At 42.5% G+C, this 24,810-nt stretch overlaps 1 pseudogene; it reads left to right on the plus strand.

Annotated features, from left to right (window-relative positions):
- LOC135546884 (DNA repair protein XRCC4-like) overlaps window positions 1–24,810 on the plus strand; it is a 59,824-nt pseudogene that overhangs the window by 7,563 nt on the left and 27,451 nt on the right.

Below are 24,810 nucleotides of genomic sequence, written 5' to 3' on the forward strand. Positions count from 1 at the left end.
GTAACGTTTTTATAATCATTCTTAGAAATTGGTTGAAATTTTTACAAATTAGATGCGCTGAAATGAAAGCTCCTCCCGGAAGTGATAATAGTGATTATTATGTATAAATTTGCAAACAATGGAAAACATTTAGCTACACTCGCAATAACGGGCTCCCAGTTATAAAAAATAAAAAAATCTGCTAAATATGTGTGTTTGACCAATACAATTTGATTTGATGTTTAGACAGGTGTAATCTAGTGTGATCCAAGTGTGTTGATTTTTATTCTGAGGATATCCTGCTATTCAAACTTGTTGAGTAAGTAATTAAGGCAGCCTAGGCTGTTCAGGTGAGTGCTGGTTGCAGCCCTGTTCAAACCCTTTTTTGTTAATGTGTTCATATATGTAAATATACCCAGTGTATTTATGGAAATGAGGAACATATAATCTTTTTTTTACATTAAATATATTTAAAAAATATACCTGATACAATAAGAAAATGTATATATGATATCATTCTAAGAATAAAATGTGAAATTTGACAATATATTTTATACACGGATTCAAAGGTTTGGAGTACTTTGTCGATTTTCCTAATGTTGCATTTATTTATTTATAGCTTTTTGGTCTTAATTTAAGGTTTGTGTTAAGCATACGGTTAGGAGTGGGGTTAAGGTTAGTGTTAGGTTTAAAATACCATTTTAAGATGAGAAATTGAAGATATAGGCAGGGTTTACTTTGTGGCTGCGGTAACTTTTGATAACCCCTACAGTAGGGTACTGCACCATTGAGACCCTGTCAAACGTGCTTCAGAACAGAAAGGACAAAACATAACATTGGGAAAGAGGGGAGGAGTGAACAAAGAATTACAGAGTTAGTGAGAGGAGAATAGAGGAGTGAGGGGAAGGAGGTGAAAGGGAGGGAGTTTGTGTCATGATTTAGGGATACAGGGTTGATTGTGTGTAAGGGATATGAGGATGACATGGCCAGAATTCCAGCATTGGCTTTGAAGCTCTATGGGCAATGCTCCATTCCTGAGAGTCAGCACAGTGTTTATTTAATTGGAGTGTCCTTCTGTCATTACTGCAGGGTCATCGTCCCTTCAGACAGATGTTACAGTAACTAATGAGAAGCTGGGCTCTCTTTATGAGGTTAAAGTTGACCCTACCCCCCTTCTCTCCTTATCCTTTACCCCTCCATCCTGCCTAACCAAACCCTCCTCAGAGCACAAAGGGTCAACTTTAATCTGCTGTGTGTGTGTCTGTGTGTGTGTGAGAGAGGTCAGGTCTCAGCTGTACCACTGATTTTGAATCACCTTGACCTGCTCCTTGGGCTTTTTTAGGGAGAAAAAAATGTGTACACATAACTTTTGGCTCCCTCTCCGAATGGGCTCCTTTTCATTTCTTCAAACGTGTCCAAATGGCCAACTGCCAATGAAGCTGTTCTTTTCACTCAGCCCTATACTTTGGCAGGCAATAGTCCAACTCACCTCTCACTTCACCTGGAAGCTGTAATCATGCTTTTTGGCATGGACATTCGTAATCAAGTAAAAGTTTCCCTGGCTTTGTCGAAGAAAACAAATTGTTCAATACATTTCTAATTCATCAATGGTTTCTGTATTGGGAGATTTGAAGAAATCTTGCAGGTAGGGGAATCTGAGATTGGTTTGTAATCCTCAGATTATCATTTTTTGTGATTGAGGATAAATCTTTGTCTGGCAAAACCTGCAGGGATTCAAGTGATTCAGTCTAGGCCTAACATATATGTTTTGATACACAACATTCTAATTGAGTTAGCTGTTAAACAACCAGGATGTTGTGCTGTTTTCTTTTATTCTGCACTTTGTTGGTGGTTAGAGAGCCAACACCCCAATGCCAGACCCCATGGATATCCCCTGTGGTTTTAACGTCACACACACACACATATACAACCTCCTAAAAGGACCTTTGTTGCAACACACTACATGACACTGCCCAATCCCTGAGTGAATTTGCATGGGGGCTTGTATTCACAGTAAATCATGAGCAATGAAACAATGCCCGGCATTGATGCAACCACTGTTAATACTCAAAATACGTAACAGAAAAGCTTTTTAATTTTTTAAAAAGTTGTCACATCAAGAGTGTTTTATGTACATGATGAAGATTGTCCTTGTCTAAAGTCTGTCCCTTGGGTCTCTATCTCTGCAGGTCTGGAGCTAGAAGTGGGACGGTATTTGGGAGGCATGAGTGGTACGGTCCGTCAGATCAGTGTGGTGTTGGACCCAAGCATCCCCTATTTCCTGCGGGTGGACTGGGCCGAAGACCTGGGTGCTGGTTTCACTCTCGTCCTCAGTGATGGCAGCTCGTCCTGGATCGGAGAAGGTAAGGGCTAGATGCGGCTTACACAAGCATGTATGTAGATGCGTGCACACACACACACACACACACACACACACACACACACACACACACACACACACACACACACACACGGTAGAGGCCCGACTCCTTGACCATCCTCCAGACTGTGTTGTCACCAGGTGTGTTTGGGGTTCTCTTCATAAGGCCTCTTAAGTAGGCACCTGGCCCAACTATGTACCTTGACTCATAGCACTGTGACTGCAGGTCTGTTAGCCAGAGGGACAGCAGCGGGCTTGTTTCATCATCCATATTCACTCATATGGTGCAGCTTACAGGTGTATTACATTGATGAAGCCTTACAAGGCCTGTCTTTGTGTGTGTGTGTGTGTGTGCGTGTGTGTGCGTACACGAGTGTGTGTGTGTGTGTGTGTGTGTGTGTGTGTGTGTGTGTGTGTGTGTGTGTGTGTGTGTGTGTGTGTGTGTGTGTGTGTGTGTGTGTGTGTGTGTTGAGGGGTGTCCGAGTGAATGCCACACTGTGTCTTTCAACTAAGAAGTTACTTAGTGCACCATTTGTTTTGTGTCATTTAGGAATGGCAACAAAGCACTGCTATGTTTGCTTTCATGTATAGATGGATGGAACATAGCTACTCTCTTCTCTGGCTGTCCATCTGGGAGATGACAGGCAGTAACGGCATTGTGACAGATGTGCATGTGTGAGTGTGTGTGTTTGAACCTGTGTTAATTGGGACCCTGGCCCCTTGGAGAGCAGTTAATGATCTTCTCCTTGGCTTCCTTGCATGCTTTCCTAAAAGCTGGAATTCTTAATTGGTGAGACTGCCACGTCTGTTTGGGATGTTACAACAACAAAGAACTTACTGAAAATGAACCGTCCCCCATATCGTATCACGTGCGATAGGACAGCAGTGTACTGATTTTTAGATTTTTTTCACACTGCCAAATGCCCCTCTACATTGTTTTTATCAACAAAACAAAGACAATAGCAAAGGCGCTGGGGCAAACAGTGGTGCTGTTTCTCATAATGCACATTTTCCCCTAATCTTTAAGCCTCCTTTATACATGCATTTAAAGTATGCATTGTCCTTCCAGTGAGACTTTGGTATAGTCACGTCAGCAATTTTATACAACTCCAGTCCTATTTACTGGCCAGTCCACACACCTACATGTAGGTAGCTAAGTATAATCTCTGATTGAAAAGTGAGGATCAATGCCAGAAGAAACCTTGGGGACTAAAGTTGTGTCTTCTTGTTTTAACCCCTGCTTTGTACTCTTACAGTACCAGAGGAGGAGTTGGGAGTGAAGGGAGAAATATGTGGAAGATCTTCACCAGGCACTGACCGGAGGAGGAGAAAGCGAAAGAGGAAGAGGAAGAGTGGCAGAAAAGGAGGAGTACCTGTTCCACCTTTCCTCTGACCACAGTTGTCTGTCGTACGACAAGAAGACCCAGAAAGGTGTTTTGGTAAGTGTCAGCCATGGTTACAATAGCATGGCACCCCAAACAACTCCTTCCCTTTCAGATGGAGATACAGGCTACATCCCAATGTTTATGCTAACATACCAGGTAGAATAGTAGCCCAATCCACTGCTTGTTTTTACTCATACAGATGTAGGATATGAATTTGATCACACTGTTGCAGGAGAACTTTCCTGCAATACAGGACATTTAAAACATATTGTTATTTCAAGTTTAAAAAGTATTCTGTAGTTTGTAAATTCCACTTTGAAATTTCAGACTTGATTTTACCTTACGATGAATGTATCCACCCCTACAAAAATGTATTTTTTTTTACAATTCACATTTCTTGTTTCTGCAGATTTATTTTCCTGCTGTAGCAAACTGGTCCAAATTAAGATCCTACATCTGTACTACTCCTGGACCAATGGAGAGTTTCCATTGAACATTCTTTTTAGTCAAGGATTTGAAAGTCGGCTTAATCTGGGCCTGTGAACATGTCCCCAAATGTAAACTGTTACTAGGCCTAATGGCTCTCATTGCAAGTTCCTCAAGTCTTCTGGTTTCACATAGGTTTTTCTTATGTGCGGCTCAATTGGTTTGACCACACACTTCATTTCCCATGATGCCCCAAGGACGTAGGTCACTAGCCACACACAAAAAATACACAGGAAGTCACTAAGAGGGTTTACAAGGGGCTGTTTAAAGATAAGATGTATTGTTTCTCCACAATCCAGGATAAAGAAGGTTGTGTTCCCTTGAGGGCCACTTGAGGAGAAACCAAGATAACAATCTGGCAATTTATTACCCATCTTATCAGAACAGAATGGTTTAGTCCCTGTGCGTAAATCATGCATAGAAATCAATGGGGGATTTGTGAGAACATTCTTAGTCTTTGCACAGATCTCAAGGTAGGATTTGGTCCATATTGTCCTGTGAGTGGGTGTTAAAAGCCCTGGGGGCCAGGTCACTGGGTGTCCTGGGACCCCTGTCCTGGTAGAGAGCGGGAGGGCTGGAGGCTAAGAAGCTCTGTTAGCAGGGGCCATAAATAACCTGTTTATGAACTAGGGCCGGCTCCATCTAAGACAATGTGAGACAAAAGGTCAGATACAGAGGACTAATACAAACTGTGTGTGTGTGTGTGTGTGTGTGTGTGTGTGTGTGTGTGTGTGTGTGTGTGTGTGTGTGTGTGTGTGTGTGTGTGTGTGTGTGTGTGTGTGTGTGTGTGTGTGTGTGTGTGTGTGTGTGTGTGTGTGTGTGTGTGTGTGTGTGTGGTAGGCCTTTGTTGAGGATTCCTGGGGTCTGTTTGCATTAAACTTTAACAACTTAGCTGGGTTATCACCTGCTTCTTTTCTTAGCTCTTTTTCTCTCTCTCTTCCTTTTTCAACACACACAGAAGTTGAAAGTGTAACATGTCTTCTTAGCAAGATAATTGTAGGGTACAAAAGTGACTAAGATGAGGCAAGTTTCCTTCGGGAGCACAAGAAAGGAGTACAAAACAGATGTTGAACTTAACCTGACATTAATATCTGATGCACATGACCCCTAGAAGTTGTAATGATACACTATATATAATATAAGGTTTTGCTGTTAAACTACTCTTAAGCAGGTGTTTTAGATGAGTTACTCTGATATCAAACTCCTAACAGTGCATTTTATAGCCTCACCATTGCTGGTGGAAAAGTTATTATGGTAGTTCATGACACAGTATGCTCTTGATATTGATGTTGCTTGAGTTAAGTCACTGTTGGAAATATTAACTAACGTTCTTTCCGAGAGAGAGAGAGAAGGAGAGGGAGAGGGAGAGAGAGATTGTCTCTTGCCAGGTGGTTAACTGTCTACACCTGTTGCTTCAGAGTCTGAGGTAGCATTGTGGCACCAGGTGATATTCCTCATTTTGGCTTGAATGTCCACAGCAGCTTGCCCAATCATTATGTCAACACAGCGTCCCCTCACACTAGTGATTGTATGATATAGCTATGTAAAGTCGGAGTGTTTGCAAAAGAAACAACCTGGGTGCTATTGCTATCACATTCACTATGCTCGTAAACTCTGATCTCGGATCAGGAACACTGATCACACAATCTATTAATCTATAGGCGCACACACCCAGTCTCTGCTGAATAGGGGACTATCTCTGTAAAATGTGTAACATTTTATATTGACTTTAAATGTTAAGTTAACAACAGTACTCAGTAGTGTGGTCTAGTTGACAATGAGAACAGTGACAGATAGCTGTAAAGAGTGGTGTGTGGAGTGATGAATCACGCTTCACCATCTGGCAGTCCGACGGACGAATCTGAGGTTGGCGTATGCCAAGAGAACACGAGCTGCCCGAATGCATACTGCCAACTGTAAGGTTTGGCGGAGGATGAGTAATGGCCTGGGGCTGTTTTTCATAGTTCAGGCTAGGCCCTTTAGTTCCAGTGAATGGAAATCTTAATGCTACACCTTTGGGATGAATTGGAACGCCGATTGCGAGCCAGTCCTAATCACCCAACATCATTGCCCAACCGCACTAATACTCTTGTGGCTGAATGGAAGTAAGTCCCCGCAACAATGTTCCAACATCTAGTGGAAAGCCTTCCCAGAAGAGTGGAGGATGTTATAGCAGCAAAGGGTGGACCAACTCCATATTAATGCCCATGATTTTGATGTTGACGAGCAGGTGTCTACATACTTTTGGTTATATAGTTTATGAGTGCAGATTATACTGACAAACTACATGCTTCGTTGAATTTGAGATGTCAGTGGATTATCACATAGGGTAGAAGGGATGATGAAGGAAGAGGAGTGGTGGAGAGGGTCTTCTTGTAACACTCTCAGTCAGCTGGAACTTCTGTGGCAATGACGCTAACTTTGGGTTTTTACATATGGCCTCATTTCAACAGATACCAACTCATGGTTTTGTACAGTAGCATACTGAATAGCCTAGTTAAACATGACTATACCTTGTCTGGGATTTTTTATTTATTTTACCTTTATTTAACTAGGCAAGTCAGTTAATTAAAGAACAAAATCTTATTTTCAATGAAGGCCTAGGAACAGTGGATTAACTGCCTGTTATGGGACAGAACGACAGATTTGTACCATGTCAGCTCGGGGATTTGAACTTGCAACCGTTCACTTACTAGTCCAATGCTCTAACCACTAGGCTACCCTGCCGCCCCAGGAATTGTCTATACCTTGTCTGGGATTCTCTTCCTGCTTAAAAACACCTACAGGACAGTTCCAGTTCTGGGGTAGTTTCCTGAAGGTGCTTTTTCTGAAGCACATTGATTAGTGATTTAGGTATTTTGTTTAGTTTCCTACTCTCCTTCTTAAGCATTGTCACCCATTGCTTGCATTGATTTCAAGAAAAGTTACACATACTGTGAATGCGTTCATATGCATATTGATTTGTTGGGCTTCAGTAAAGAAGTCCTGTGTACTATATGGTATGTTGGACTATACTCTTGTAGAGCCTCCCTATGTTATGAATCACTCTTTACCCTTCTACACAATGCACTAGCCACTGTATGCTTTTCCCCCATTCGCACAAACTGCCATGCTTGGGGGGAAATAGCACCCCCATGTTCAGTATATGGCACACACTCCACACTACGTTCCCTCTTGACAGGCCTGCCTGAGTTGTCACCATTCCACACAGACCACAGGCTGATGTGTGGCTGATGTTGTTGGCTAGCCTAGCTGAGGGGGGAACACCCTGACTGTCACTGCTCCTCTTATTCCCAGAGGACAGGGCAGGTCCAGGAGCATCCAGTCCCAGGGAATTCCCAGAGGCTTCCTATGGAGGTTCCCCAATATTTTGAGGTTTTGTGTGTTGAGTCACTTCTCTCGTACCCTCTCATACCCATTGAAAAATGGCGCCGGAAGAAATGGCAGCAGTTTTACGGGCACCCAACCAATTGTGCTATTATGAGGGGGGGGGGTTGCGTCATTTGTTACTTATTTTGTACATAATGTTTCTGCCACTATCTTACGGCAAAAAAAGAGCTTCTGGATATCAGGACATCGATCATTCACCTCGGATAAGAAGAAGATTTTTTCTTCAACAAGCAGGACGCACAAGACATTCTCCTAACACCCGACAAGGCCAACATCCCAGTTATCTGCAAGATGAAGAGATGCAGGTACAGAAAACACAGAGCAGGATGCCTCGTGAGGATCCGCAGAAAGCGAGTGGGAAAGCTGCCGTTACCGTCAATACTACTCGCCAACGTGCAATCATTGGACAATAAACTAGACGAGGTACGGTCACGAATATCCTACCAACGGGTCATCAAAAACTGTAATATCCTGTATTTCACGGAGTCGTGGCTGAATGACGACATGGATATTCAGCTTGCGGGATATACTCAGCACCGGCAAGACGAGGGAGGGCAGTCTGTGCATATTTGTAAACAACAGCTGCTGCACGAAATCTAAGGAAGTCTCTAGATTTTTCTCTCCTGAAGTAGAGTATATTGTGATACATTGCAGGCCACACTACTTGCCTAGTGAGTTTTCAGTTATACCTTTCGTGGCTGTGTATTTACCACCACAGACAGATGCTGGCACTAAGACCTCACTCAGATAGCTGTATAAGGAAATAAGCAAACAGGAAACCACTCACCCAGAGGTGGCGCTTCTAGTGGCCAGAGACTTTTATGCAGGGAAACTTAAATCAGTTCTCCCAAATGTTAAATGTGCAACAAGAGTGGAAAAAATTCTAGATCACCTGTACTCCACACAGAGACGCAAACAAAGCTCTCCTTCGCCCTCTATTTGGTAAATCCGACCACAACTCTATCCTCCTGATTCCTGCTTACAAGCAACAATTAATAAAGGAATCACCAATGACTCGGTCGATAAAAAAGTGGTCAGATGAAGCAGATGCTAAACTACAGGACTGTTTTGCTATCACAGACTGGAACATGTTCCGGGATTCTTCCGATGGCATTGAGGAGTACACCACATCAGTCACTGGCTTTATCAATAAGTGCATCGAGGACGTCGTCCCCATAGTGACTGTACGTACACACCCCAACCAGAAAACATGGATTACAGGCAACATTCGCACTGAGCTAAAGGGTAGAGCTGCAGCTTTCAAGGTGCACGATTCTAACCCCGAAGCTTATAAGAAATCCTGCTATGACCTGCGACGAACCATCAAACAGGCAAAGTGTGAATAAAGGGCTAAGATTGAATTATACTACACCGGCTCTGACGCTCGTCTTATGTGGCAGGGCTTGCAAACTATTACAGACTACAAAGGGAAGCACAGCCGCGAGCTGCCCAGTGACACGGCGGATTACCAGGACGTGTGCTCCGGGCTTGTGCTGACCAACTGGCAGGTGTCTTCACTGACATTTTCAACATGTCCCTGATCGAGTCTGTAATACCAACATGTTTCAAGCAGATCACCATAGTCCCTATGCCCAAGAACACAAAGGCAACCTGCCTAAATGTCTACAGACCCGTAGCACTCACATCTGTAGCCATGAAGTGCTTTGAAAGGCTGGTAATGGCTCACATTCTCATCATTATCCCAGAAACCCTAGACCCATTCCAATTTGCATACCGCCCAAACAGATTCACAGATGATGCAATCTCTATTGCACTCCACACTGCCTTTTCACACCTGGACTAAAGGAACACCTATGTGAGAATGCTATTCATTGATTACAGCTCAGCGTTCAACACCATAGTACCCTCAAAGCTCATCACTAAGCTAAGGATCTTGGAACTAAACATCTCCCTCTGCAACTGGATCCTGGACTTCCTCATGGGCCGCCCCCAGCTGGTGAGGGTAGGTAGGAACACGTTGATCCTCAACCCTGGAGCCCCCCAGAGGTGCGTGCTCAGTCTCCTGTACTTCCTGTTCACCCACGACTGCATGGCCAGGAACGACTCCAACACCATCATTAAGTTTGCAGATGACACAACAGTGGTAGGCCTGATCACCAACAACGACAAGACAGCCTATAGGGAGGAGGTCAGAGACATAGCCGGGTGGTGCCAGAATAACAACCTATCTCTCAACGTAACCAAGACTACGGAGATGATTGTGGACAACAGGAAAAAGAGGACCGAACACGCCCCCATTCTCTTCGACGGGGCTGTAGTGGAGCAGATTGAAAGCTTCAAGTTCCTTGGTGTCCACATCACCAACAAACTAGAATGGTCCAAACACACAAAGACATTTACATTACATTTAAGTCATTTAGCAGACGCTCTTATCCAGAGCGACTTACAAAAAGACAGTCGTGAAGAGGGCATGACAAAGCCTATTTCCCTCAGGAAACTAAAAAGATTTGGCATGGGTCCTGAGATCCTCAAAAGGTTTTACAGCTGCAATATCGAGAGCATCCTGATTGGTTGCATCACTGCCTGGTACGGCAATTGCTTGGCCTCCGACCGCAAGGCACTACAGAGGGTAGTACGTACGGCCCAGTTCATCACTGGGGCTAAGCTGCCTGCCATCCAGGACCTCTACACCAGGTGGTGTCAGAGGAAGGCCCTAAAAATTGTCAAAGACCCCAGCCACCCCAGTCATAGACTGTTTTCTCTACTACCGCATGGCAAGCGGCACCGGAGTGCCAAGTCTCGGACAAAAAGGCTTTTCAACAGTTTTTACCCCCAAGCCATAAGACCCCTGAACAGGTAATCAAATGGCTACCTGGACTATCTGCATTGTGTGCCCAACCTCTATTTTTCGCTGCTGATACTCTCTGTTTATCATATATGCATAGTCAGTTTAACTATACAAGCATGTATATACTACCTCAATTGGCCCGACCAACCAGTGCTCCCGCACATACATTGTGTCCCGCCACCCACCACCCGCCAACCCCTCTTTTACGCTACTGCTACTCTCTGTTCATCATATATGCATAGTTACTTTAACCATATCTACATGTACATACTACCTCAACGAGCCTGACTAACTGGTGTCTGTATGTAGCCTTGCTACTTTTATAGCCTTGCTACTGTATATAGCCTCGCTACTGTATATAGCCTCACTACTGTATACAGCCTCACTACTGTATATAGCCTCACTACTGTATACAGCCTCACTACTGTATACAGCCTCACTACTGTATATAGCCTCACTACTGTATATAGCCTCGCTACTGTATATAGCCTCGCTACTTTTATAGCCTCACTACTGTATACAGCCTCACTACTGTATATAGCCTCACTACTGTATACAGCCTCACTACTGTATATAGCCTCACTACTGTATATAGCCTCGCTACTGTATATAGCCTCACTACTGTATATAGCCTCGCTACTGTATATAGCCTCGCTACTGTATATAGCCTCACTACTGTATATAGCCTCACTACTGTATATAGCCTCACTACTGTATACAGCCTCACTACTGTATATAGCCTCACTACTGTATACAGCCTTGCCACTGTTATTTGTTTGTCTTTAGACAGTTTTTTGTCTTTACTTACCTATTGTTCACCTAATACCTTTGTTGCACTATTGGTTAAAGCCTGTAAGTAAGCATTTCACTGTAAGGTCTACACCTGTTGTATTCGGCGCATGTGACAAATACATTTTGATTTGACCCATGACTTGTGGCAAGGGCATTCTTGCAGCCGCTCACTTGCATGCATTGCCCAGAGCCATATATTTAGATTAATACCTACAGTACACTGCACTTGACACATGTTCAGGTTCTCTTGTTTGGATCTTCAGTTGATTCATTGATGCTCCTCTGTGAAAGTATTACTTGAACAAATTGAGATGTGCTGGTTTGGTGTTGAGGTGAAGTTGGATACTGTCAGGATATTGTTCAGGAACACCATCTGTCAGGGGTTCTAGAGAACTAACAGGCTGGGGGATGACTGCTTTACCATGTCAGACAAATCCTTTATATATATATATATATATAATGTACAGTACCAGTCAAAAGTTTGGACATACCTACTCATTCAAGGGTTTTTCTTTATTTTGACCATTTTCTACACTGTAGAATAATAGTGAAGACATCAAAACTATGAAATAACACATGTGGAATCATGTAATAATCAAGAAAGTGTAAAACAAATCATAATATATTTTATATTTGAGATTCTTCAAAGTAGCCACCCTTTGCCTTGATGACAGCTTTGCACACTCCTGGCATTCTCTCAACCTTTGGTCTGAGAGGGAGGAAAAACATCATGTTTTTTGCAGATTATGATGCTTCCTATTGGATTTAGTCCCTGTCCTTTTCTTTGCGCTACATTAACTCACATTAAAGATTGTACTTATCCATATTATGACTAGACTATACATGGCCTTTCTCACTGTGTTGCCAGTATCCATGCTATTGTACTACTGTAGGGTGTCTAAAGGTCCATATCATGTCCAACCCATTCTATACCAATGATACCACTGTCTCATTTAGCTGTCTCTACTGGGCGTGGAGCTGCTCCAGCGCCTGCTTCTGTGGCAGAAAAGAGGAAGAACAGCGAAGGAAACTAAAGAAAACAGTATGATTGAAATGAAGATGAATTGTCCCCACCCAGCCCAAAACCAAACATGTCTGTGAATACCACAGATACGTCATTGTTGGCAAACAGTCATATAGTGGTGCCCTTGTCTAGGGTGCTGTGGCTTTTGTTAGGCAGAATGCATTGATAGATACGCAGGGCGACTTGACTGTTGAGCTTGCCAACCGAAACAGACAAGCTCTGATACAGGTAACACTGCAAGGAAAATGTCTAGATGTCTGTTTTACTTAAAGAACTGCAGATAATGTCTTACTAAGAACATGTTCAGTGTTGGGCAGAACAAGTAGTGGTGAAATCCAGAATCATTTCAGTCCTAATCCAGACCCCTCTCGGATACAATAGTCTCCTCTCTAAGAAATAATGTCATCCCGTTTTGTGTTTTTCATTTTCACAGTTTTGTGTAGTGGTGCAATGATGCTAATTTGTGTTTTGGATAAATCGCTAAACCAACAAAAGCAGACAGGGACCAGAGTGACTGAAAAGTAGGACAATTAATACAACTCAAATTGTGTATTTGGTTGCAAATTACAAAGAAATTGAGACGGCCAGTTCTGTATGACAATTGGAAGAAAGCTGAAAATGAAGATTCTCCAGACCACAATGGGAGGATACAATTTAGGACTAACCCATGTGGTCTGTCTGGGTGTCCATCATTCATCTTTTTGTCTGTTTGCACAAGTTGCACATACAGATATTTGTTTAAAAACTGCAGTCATTTTGACATGCAGATTTCTCCCACAATCTTGCTGGAGTCTTTCTGGTACAATCAGAAATGTGACCCAATAGTGTCATCATGTTCCATGGCACACACTAAACTGTTTAGAAAGCCTCAAATTATCAATCTTTATCAGGGCATTGCCGCCTCTCACTTCCGTCTCATTATCTTGCCCACAGCCTCTGCAAGGTGGATCTGCTGCTGAGAGGGCAAGCTTTCCACTAGTTGCCCACGCTTCCCATAATAAAGACCCCCTCCTACTCCAAAACACACACACAGTGCTATACGATCACACACACGCACGTATGCACACACACACACATCATTGTTTTCCAGAGATACATGCCATTTTGAGCTAGGAAAGGGGTATATGGCTATGATTAATGGTTGCGTGGGCTCCAACAGTAGTCCTGTCTGTTGTAATAATGTGTACTGTCTATTCAGTCCTGTCTGTTGTAATAATGTGTACTGTCTATTCAGTCCTGTCTGTTGTAATAATGTGTACTGTCTATTCAGTCCTGTCTGTTGTAATAATATATACTGTCTATTAAGTCCTGTCTGTTGTAATAATATATACTGTCTATTCAGTCCTGTCTGTTGTAATAATGTGTACTGTCTATTCAGTCCTGTCTGTTGTAATAATATATACTGTCTATTCAGTCCTGTCTGTTGTAATAATATATACTGTCTATTCAGTCCTGTCTGTTGTAATAATATATACTGTCTATTCAGTCCTGTCTGTTGTAATAATGTGTACTCTATACTAAATCCTGTCTGTTGTAATGTGTACTGTATATTAAGCAATTAATGGGGTTTCACCTTGCGGACTCTGCAACAGGGTAATTTTCCTTAAAGTTTCTTATATCACAGTATGGATGAAATTGCTTAACTTTTTGGAAAACTAAAGGATGTCTAGATTATCAAGTAGACTTTGCCTTTATGAATGAGTTCATTGTGTCCTTGCTCCCAGTGTAACCAGGGTGACTTCAGGACATTCACTTGGGAGTTGGATGCTCCCAGTGTAACCAGGGTGACTTCAGTAAATTCACTTGGGAGTTGGATGCTCCCAGTGTAACCAGGGTGACTTCAGGACATTCACTTGGGAGTTGGATGCTCCCAGTGTAACCAGGGTGACTTCAGGACATTCACTTGGGAGTTGGATGCTCCCAGTGTAACCAGGGTGACTTCAGGACATTCACTTGGGAGTTGGATGCTCCCAGTGTAACCAGGGTGACTTCAGTAAATTCACTTGGGAGTTGGATGCTCCCAGTGTAACCAGGGTGACTTCAGTAAATTCACTTGGGAGTTGGATGCTCCCAGTGTAACCAGGGTGACTTCAGGACATTCACTTGGGAGTTGGATGCTCCCAGTGTAACCAGGGTGACTTCAGGACATTCACTTGGGAGTTGGATGCTCCCAGTGTAACCAGGGTGACTTCAGTAAATTCACTTGGGAGTTGGATGCTCCCAGTGTAACCAGGGTGACTTCAGGACATTCACTTGGGAGTTGGATGCTCCCAGTGTAACCAGGGTGACTTCAGGACATTCACTTGGGAGTTGGATGCTCCCAGTGTAACCAGGGTGACTTCAGGACATTCACTTGGGAGTTGGATGCTCCCAGTGTAACCAGGGTGACTTCAGGACATTCACTTGGGAGTTGGATGTTCCCAGTGTAACCAGGGTGACTTCAGGACATTCACTTGGGAGTTGGATGCTCCCATAAGGAATGCCTTGTTCCCCTCTATGCCCACTATGTGTTTCCATTTTCACTGGGGTCATGTCCCTATCCCTTTGTTCTCCAGTCCTACAATCCACCTCCCCTCCCTGCTGCTGACCTTCTGTTCTGGGCACTGACTGTCTGGACTAGGTCTATATATATATATAGATATAGATATATATATATAAACACACACACACACACACACACACACACACACACACACACACACACACACACACACACACACACACACACACACACACACACACACACACACACACGGGAATCCCCTCAGACACCTACACTGATTAGCACTAGTTTATGCCTCTGATTGAAGCAGAGTGGTGTGGGTGTGTACTGTGGGCAGCCATACCCAAAGATTTAGATACCATATAGAAAAAGTAGGTATCCCAACTCCAGTCTTCCCCCCTCTACTTCAACAGGCTCCCTGCTCTTTTCCTTAGGCTATTACCCTCCCCTCACCCCCCCGTCTGTTCCTCTCATACTGTGATTCCTTGCTCTGTTATTGATGTGAGGGGGGCTGACAGGAGAAGCTGGTAAAGAAAAGCCTGGGCCCAGTTTTTCAAAAGTTATCTACCTGTATTTCGCCTATCGGATAGGTTGCCTATAAATACAACGAATAGAACAGACAAATATTTTTTCACTTGTTTGGGACTCCTGTTCTATTCATTCTATTTCTATGCATTTCATTATCTCCAATAAAACTGAGCCCTGGCGTATTGTCCTAAGTTGTACTCCGCACACTACCTCTGGGATTTATCTGTGTGGGATGTATAAGACGGGGGAATAATGGAAGTGTGTCTGTGTGACCGGCATATGGGCACTGTATGGCGGATGGGTATACATATACAGTATGTTGGCTGTTATGCCTGTATTGAGAGAGCACATGGAACATGTTTTCTTTAAGGATATATTTCTTAAGGATGTGTGTGTATGGCAGTTGTGTGTTAAACTACAAAGTGGGGAGGTATATTCTGAGTGTCGAAGATGTGTTTGTAAATCTGGACATAGCGGGTTGGGGTAATAAGGCTGGGGAATGTATGGTATGTATAAGTAATTTTGTATGTGAATGGATTATGCTTATCAAGGCCATGTATCTAATTTAATAGGATATTTTTACAAACATTTACAAACGTGTGTGGTATCCATTAGCTTAGTTCTTTTTTGTTTTTTTGTATTCTGAAATGTAACCTTTATTTAACTAGGCAAGTCAGTTAAGAACAAATTCTTATTTACAATGATGGTCTACCAGGGAACAGTGGGTTGACCGCCTTGTTCAGGGGCAGAACAACAGACTTTTACCTTGTCAGCTCGGGGATTCGATCCAACAACCTTTCGGTTACTGGCCCAACGCTCTAACCACTAGGTTGCCTTCCGTCAAATCCATGGCTTCTGTTCTCCTTTCCGTATTGCTTACACAGTGTAAGTGTAACTTTCAACATGAATCTCATACATTTCTCAAGGATGTCATGTACTTGGACTGTTCAATATTCGTAGAAAATATACCTGGTCTATAGTGTTTCCTTGCAACAATTCCTCACAGAGATGCATCTCAATTGTCTGAAGGACCTTCCTCCCCTTGACCTTCCTTCCCTTGACCTTCCTTCCCTTGTATCCTTGCTTCCTTTTCGTTATATTCACTTACGGAAATAACTAGACAGGTGAATGCTCCCTATTGAATAGCAAGTATATATGTGCTATGAAGTGTGTTTATCAGCACTAACAATATGCAAATGCACAATTCACAAGTTAACAAATTCCACATGAAAACAGAAATATGTGTTTGCTCTGTCTGAAAGGAGGCCTTTTTTTCAATACCCCAGCTCTCTGTGAAAGGGTAGCCTATATCAGTTACACAGGATGGCAGTTCTGGTTCTGCCCAGTTATCTGCCCACACCCTGGCAAGGCCTGGCACACGGCATAGACTTTGACCTTTAGCTTTATCACTGCGTCTCAGAAGGAAAAGAAAACTAAAGGAATGAGAGAAGCAAGACTTCACCCTGTCTGTCTTTCCATGGAGACTTCACCCTGTCTGTCTTTCCACGGAGACTTCATCCTGTCCGTCTTTCCACGGAGACTTCATCCTGTCTGTCTTTCCACGGAGACTTCATCCTGTCCGTCTTTCCATGCAGACTTCATCCTGTCCGTCTTTCCACGGAGACTTCATCCTGTCCGTCTTTCCACGGAGACTTCATCGTGTCCGTCTCTCCACGGAGACTTCATCCTGTCCGTCTTTCTGCACCTCTTCTTGTATAATACGATGTGGTGATCCTTTGGGGATTTTCTGAGATGGAGAAATCAACAGTTCCTGAAAGAATGGCTGTTCAACAAGTCTGCAATATGTTTTGTTTTTCACGGTGTGCATCACACACGCACACACACACACACACACACACACACACACACACACACACACACACACACACACACACACACACACACACACACACACACACACACACACACACACACACACACACACACACACACACACACACACTGAGTACGTTAACATGCATAGTAATAATTTGATATTAAACTGATTATGCCAGTAGGCAGATTATGCAATAGTCATGTAAACACCTTACTCTGCTTATCTTAATTGGCAATAAGGTCAAAATCAAAGTAAAATTGCGCCGATTAAAACACCTGGTTTTCAGGGCAGTCTTTCTAATTATTAGGACATATAAACACCTGGTTTTCAGGGCAGTCTTTCTAATTATTAGGACATATAAACACCTGGTTTTCAGGGCAGTCTTTCTAATTATTAGGACATATAAACACCTGGTTTTCAGGGCAGTCTTTCTAATTATTAGGACATATAAACACCTGGTTTTCAGGGCAGTCTTTCTAATTATTAGGATATATAAACACCTGGTTTTCAGGGCAGTCTTTCTAATCATTAGGACATATAAACACCTGGTTTTCAGGGCAGTCTTTCTAATAATTAGGACATATAAACACCTGGTTTTCAGGGCAGTCTTTCTAATTATTAGGACATATAAACACCTGGTTTTCAGGGCAGTCTTTCTAATCATTAGGACATATAAACACCTGGTTTTCAGGGCAGTCTTTCTAATCATTAGGACATATAAACACCTCGTTTTCAGGGCAGTCTTTCTAATTATTAGGACATATAAACACCTGGTTTTCAGGGCAGTCTTTCTAATCATTAGGACATATAAACACCTGGTTTTCAGGGCAGTCTTTCTAATTATTAGGACATATAAACACCTGGTTTTCAGGGCAGTCTTTCTAATCATTAGGACATATAAACACCTGGTTTTCAGGGCAGTCTTTCTAATTATTAGGACATATAAACACCTGGTTTTCAGGGCAGTCTTTCAAATCATTAGGACATACAAACACCTGGTTTTCAGGGCAGTCTTTCTTATTATTAGGACATATAAACACCTGGTTTTCAGGGCAGTCTTTCTCATCATTAGGACATATAAACACCTGGTTTTCAGGGCAGTCTTTCTAATTATTAGGACATATAAACACCTGGTTTTCAGGGCAGTCTTTCTAATCATTAGGACATATAAACACCTGGTTTTCAGGGCAGTCTTTCTAATTATTAGGACATATAAACACCTGCTTTTCAGGGCAGTCTTTCTAATTATTAGGACATATAAACACCTGCTTTTCAGGGCAGTCTTTCTAATTATTAGGACATATAAACACCTGCTTTTCAGGGCAGTCTTTCTAATCATTAGGACATATAAACACCTGGTTTTCAGTGCAGTCTTTCTAATTATTAGGACATATAAACACCTGGTTTTCAGGGCAGTCTTTCTAATTATTAGGACAAATAAACACCTGGTTTTCAGGGCAGTCTTTCTAATCATTAGGACATATAAACACCTGGTTTTCAGGGCAGTCTTTCTAATCATTAGGACATATAAACACCTGGTTTTCAGGGCAGTCTTTCTAATTATTAGGACATATAAACACCTGGTTTTCAGGGCAGTCTTTCTAATTATTAGGACATATAAACACCTGGTTTTCAGGGCAGTCTTTCTAATTATTAGGACATATAAACACCTGGTTTTCAGGGCAGTCTTTCTAATCATTAGGACATATAAACACCTGTTTTTCAGGGCAGTCTTTCTAATTATTAGGACATATAAACACCTGGTTTTCAGGGCAGTCTTTCTAATTATTAGGACATATAAACATCTGGTTTTCAGGGCAGTCTTTCTAATCATTAGGACATATAAACACCTGGTTTTCAGGGCAGTCTTTCTAATCATTAGGACATATAAACACCTGGTTTTCAGGGCAGTCTTTCTAATTATTAGGACATATAAACACCTGGTTTTCAGGGCAGTCTTTCTAATTATTAGGACATATAAACACCTGGTTTTCAGGGCAGTCTTTCTAATCATTAGGACATATAAACACCTGGTTTTCAGGGCAGTCTTTCTAATCATTAGGACATATAAACACCTGGTTTTCAGGGCAGTCTTTCTAATTATTAGGACAGATAAACACCTGGTTTTCAGGGCAGTCTTTCTAATCATTAGGACATATAAACACCTGGTTTTCAGGGCAGTCTTTCTAATCATTAGGACATATAAACACCTGGTTTTCAGGGCAGTGTTTCTAATTATTAGGACATATAAACACCTGGTTTTCAGGGCAGTCTTTCTAATTATTAGGACATATAAACACCTTCATTGGTGTTCCAGCAGTGTATTTGATCTGCTCATGTGTTGGCGCCAGCCGGGCGAGCCTCACTCTAGCGTGAGTGAAGTGAGTTCAGAACAACTGAATGTATGCATCTTAGAAGTAGTTTTCACATACAAGCTTTAAATGTCCCAAAAATAACATGGTTGCTGTGGTAGAATGTTTAGTTTGCTTGGTGATTTTCGGCATTGATCAGAGTGCCATCAGGTAACCTGATTTCAGATGTGTCCATGTAAACAGGATTATTAAGGAAATCGTTCTTCTTCCAAAGCATGTAAACGTTTTAATTTGAACTATTATATTCATCTGACTTTTCACAATAATCACATTATGTAACCATACTCATTGTTTGCATTAGTCCTGTGATCTTTTGTCTCACATTGTCTTAGATGGAGCCGGCCCTAGTTCATAAACAGGTTATTTATGGCCCCTGCTAACAGAGCTTCTTACCCTCCAGCCCTCCCTCTCTCTACCAGGACAGGGGTCCCAGGACACCCAGTGACCTGGCCCCCAGGGCTTTAAACACCCACTCACAGGACAATATGGACCCAACATAGCCTAAACACATTACATTCGTCACTGGCAAGAAGGACTTGTGTCAAGGAAACAGTTTGTCGTCAGAATGAGAGGGAGCAGAGAAACAAATGTGCACATAATGATCTTCAAAATATAATGAGCTGCAACACCAACTGAATACAAGAGGCCCAGAACAGGAGTAGCCAAGCTGCAGTTGACTTCAGGGCTCACTCTGACTTGTCAGCAATGCTCAGCGTGTTAGTGTACACAAGGGTTATAGTTTACCCCATGCTATTATGACCTCTTCTACTCCCCGAACCGATCATTATAGTGATAAATTAAACAGCACATCTTACAGGCAGAGTAATGTGAACCAGGGTTGAACCACGGGGTCACAGAGATGTACTGTACTTTACAGTATAGATAGACTGACCTGTGATTAGCCACACTGAGCTGACTGACACGCTGCCCTGGCACGGGGGTGAAGGGGGAGATCTGACGGAAGAAGTGAAGGGGGTTGGAGCTAAAGTAAGAACAAAGCCTTAAGTGTTACTCAGTGTGACACATCATTCCCTGAACACACGTACACTTTCTAAACCTTTGCTCAGATTCACCTTTGCACGTTCAGACATGTAATGGTCACTCACACAGACCTGTGTACAAACACCCTCTAGTTAAACAGCTCTCTCATTTGAAACTCTGCACATTACTTTTATCATCTCTTATTAAGCACGCCTACAGTTTCATAGACTCTCAGGCTGTGGGGCTCAGCCTGCATAGGATCAGTCAGTAACATCTTCATTTTGGTCTTATTTTTACGAGGTTGGGAAGCTGTCTTTCAATATAACCTGGGTGGTCTCCTCCGAATCCTGAAGCCATTAGTGCATTGTTAAAGTGCTGATTTACATGGCCATGTCGTAATCAGCCCTCGTTGTTGGGGCTCTTTCACAGCCGTTACATCGGCTGTTTGGCAACACCAAGGCCGATGGCAGTGCTTAGGTTAGCAATCACACAAAACAAGGACAGGGAGTCTGAGGGGGGTTAATGTGCATTGTGGTGTTTTAGCTTTGTATTGTCATGTTTTTGAGTGTTGAAAGCTATATAGTTAGTGAACAATAACATATTATGCTGTATATTGAAAACAGAAGAGCATAACCTTGTTTATTGAGAAATGAATGAGGCAGGGCTGTATAAGGGGTCCTATTCGGCAAGCCAAAGTATTGAATAACATATAAACTAAATCAGTGATCTCCAAACACAATGAAATCCTTACAGGAATTAAACATTGATTTTAGTACCATGAAATACAAACACTGGTGGAAAGAAATGTCAAATATTGGACAACAGTTTGTCCAAAATTTAAATTACTTGCAGAAGTCAGAATAAACTAGCATTGTACAAGTTATTTAAATATTGTATAAGAGTGAACTAGCATGGTCTAGTCACAGTAAGAATGAGGAACACTGTGCACACATAACTTCTCGCAAACTTGTGTTCAGGTTTCCTTCATTTTACTGTGACTGGGCCTGAGTATTTTCTGAAAAGTGTGGTGTGCAGGTTTCCTCACAAGTCTGATTTCCGCTTGTGTTTTCTTCTTCTTTGTGAGAGAGAATACACGGGGAGAAAGAGACCAACAGAGAGCAGGAAGGGAAACATAGAGAGCACGGTGATGATGAGGAGTATCTACTTCGACACGATCAGGTTCACCGTGCTAGGAGAAAACAGCTGTGTGGCCTGCCAGGACAACTCTGGCCTAGACAAAAATCACAAGCATTTAATGAGAGCTTTTGAAGACGCCAGCCTTTATTACAGTGGGTCAACGACCCCAACACAGCCCAGCAAAGATTTAGCACCTCACTACCTTCTGGTTTCCCAACTCATCATGAGGCATTGCATCCTCTTTCTCTATGGTGTCTACTTTGATGCTAATTAGCATTTATGAATCTGAGAGTAAATAGAGGCGAATAAATTGATAAAAGTCACCTTGTCCGCGAGAGATTTACATGGTTATCAAAACGTCACGCCATGGTAAGGATACACGAAACACAGCCCTTTAAGTGTTTTTAAAATTCTCTATGGGAAAAATGAATGGTAGAAAAATGATTGGAAACTTTTCCCTGTTTGACCGCTAGGTTTTATGGGTATTATGACACCTCCACAGTAGGGCTCTATATCGTGAAAAATGTAATGTAAACCAAATTTAGCTTTTTGGTCTTAATTTAAGGTTAGGTTTAGTGCATAAGGTTAGCATTGTGGTTAAGTTTAGGGTTAGATTTAAGGTTAGGGTTAGAGAAAATCTGATTTTAAGAAGATAAAATGTAGAAATAGGTGGGGTTTATGACTTTGTGGCTGTGAGGCCTGAGTTTCCCACTTGGAAAGTATCAAAATCAACCAATAGGAAGCTCTACGCAAATAACTTAATTTTAACTCAGAGGTTCAGATTTTCCAACTTGTCATGAATACACCATCTGGCAAGCCAAAATAGTTATTGAGTAAGCACGGTGAACTTGCAAGCACCCCTTTTGAGCAAGCTCTATCCTCAAGATTGACCTCTCTTATTTTGTCTTCAAATCATATTAAATCAAAGTTTGTCACAACAGTGAAATGCCTACTTACAGGCTCTAACCAATAGTGCACAAATGGTAGTAGGTGAACAATAGGTAAGTAAAGAAATAAATAACAACAGTAAAAAGACAGTGAAAAATAACAGCAGCGAGGCTATAAAAGTAGCGAGGCCACATACAGACACCGGTGAGTCGGGCTGATTGAGGTAGTATGTACATGTAGATATGGTTAAAGTGACTATGCATATATGATGAACAGAGAGTTGCAGTAGCATAAAAGAGGGGTTGGTGGGTGGTGGGACACAATGCAGATAGCTCGGTTAGCCAATGTGCAGGAGCAGTGGTTGGTGCTCCCGCATGTATGTACATGAATGTATAGTTAAAGTGACTATGCATATATGATAAACAGAGAGTAGCAGCAGCAGCGTAAAAGAGAGGTTGGGCACACAATGCAGATAGTCCGGGTAGCCATTTGATTACCTGTTCAGGGGTCTTATGGCTTGGGGGTAAAAACTGTTGAAAAGCCTTTTTGTCCTGACTTGGCACTCCGGTACCGCTTGCCATGTGGTAGTAGAGAAAACAGTCTATGACTGGGGTGGCTGGGGTCTTTGACAATTTTTAGGGCCTTCCTCTGACACCACCTGGTGTAGAGGTCCTGCTTTAATTGCTGCTTGTAAGCAGGAATCAGGAGTATAGAGTTGTGGTTGGATTTACCAAATAGAGGGCGAAGGAGAGCTTTGTACGCGTCTCTGTGTGTGATGTACAGGTGATCTAGAATTTTTTTCCCTGTGGTTACACATTTAGCATTTTAATAGAAATTGGGTAGAACTGATTTAAGTTTCCCTGCATTAAAGTCTCCGGTCACTAGGAGCGCCGCCTTTGTGTGAGTGGTTTCCTGTTTGCTTATTTCCTTATACAGCTGACTGAGTGAGGTCTTAGTACCAGCATCTGTCTGTGGTGGTAAATAAACTGCCATGAAAAGTATAGTTGAGAAATCTCTAGGCAAGTAGTGTGGCCTGCAATTTATCACAATATACTCTACTTCAGGTGAGCAAAATCTAGAAACTTCATCAAATTTCATGCATGAGCTGTTGTTTACAAATATGCACAGACCCTTCCCCCCCCCCCCATCTTATGTCTAATTTTTTGTCCAATGATTGCACATTGGCGAGTAATATTGACAGTAAAGTTAGCTTTCCCACTCGCTTTCTGAAGATTCTCACGAGGCATCCCACTCTGTGTCCTCTGTACCTGCATCTCTTCCTCTTGCAGATAACTGGGATGTTGGCCTTGTCGGTCATCTGCAGAGAGGGAGGAGGGGGGGGAGGGGGAGGAGGATTCAGGAAGGTGGCAAAGATAGGGTTAGAGGCAGATGCTTGGAATTTAGTGGAAGAAAAAAGAGCAGAGGAGGAAAAATGTTAGGAGAATGTCTTGTGCGTCCTGCTTGTTGAAGAAAAAAATCTATCTATCTATCTATCTATCTATCTATCGAAATATTAGCCTGTTAGCTACCTATCGTTAACCGTAACCTCGTCCCAAGGCTCAATTGCTTCCACATCTGGTGGATGCATCCTTGTTGCATTATTGCTAGCTGACCTTCTAATCTCTGACCTTCCTTGACCCTGTCATTTTCCTTGCCCTCATTAATGATGCTTCACATGAAGCTGCCAACCGTGTCGAAATATGACATGAGAAACTGCAGCAACCATCATAAATGCAGAGGGAACTGGATGATCTCAGCACCTGGACCGCTACCAATGACATGCTTCTCAATGAGAATAAATGTGTATTGATGCATGTCATCTTCTCTGAAAACCCAGCCTGCACCACCCCCTCTTCATCAATGGTGTCCCCCTGTCATAGACATCAAAGTTCAGGGTGCTGGGTCTCACTGTCCAGCAGGACCTGCGCTGGAGCAGCCAGGTTGACACCATGACCACAAGCACCAGCAGGAAGCAGTTCCTCCTCAAGCGCATTAAGCACTTCTCTGTAACCACAGCAGACCTACTGTCCATCGACATCTGCTTTGTATAAATCCAGTTCTGGAATATGATGTCCCTGGCACCCTGGCCTCACTCAAACTCTGACTACTCAGGTGTTTTGCTAGTTTAGGATTTTACCATTTGTTCATTATTTATGATTGATTTTATAATTGTAAGTATATGTACAATTCAGTCTATGACTGCGAGAAACCAATAAAAGGTACTACTAGCCATGGCCTAACTAGCTAACATAGCTAGCTAGCTAATTCATCCAGCAAGCTCCATCCGGTATTTAGACCACTTCATAGAGAAGGAAAGAG

The sequence above is a fragment of the Oncorhynchus masou genome, chromosome 1 (genome assembly GCF_036934945.1).
Source record: "Oncorhynchus masou masou isolate Uvic2021 chromosome 1, UVic_Omas_1.1, whole genome shotgun sequence".
NCBI lineage: Eukaryota > Metazoa > Chordata > Actinopteri > Salmoniformes > Salmonidae > Oncorhynchus > Oncorhynchus masou.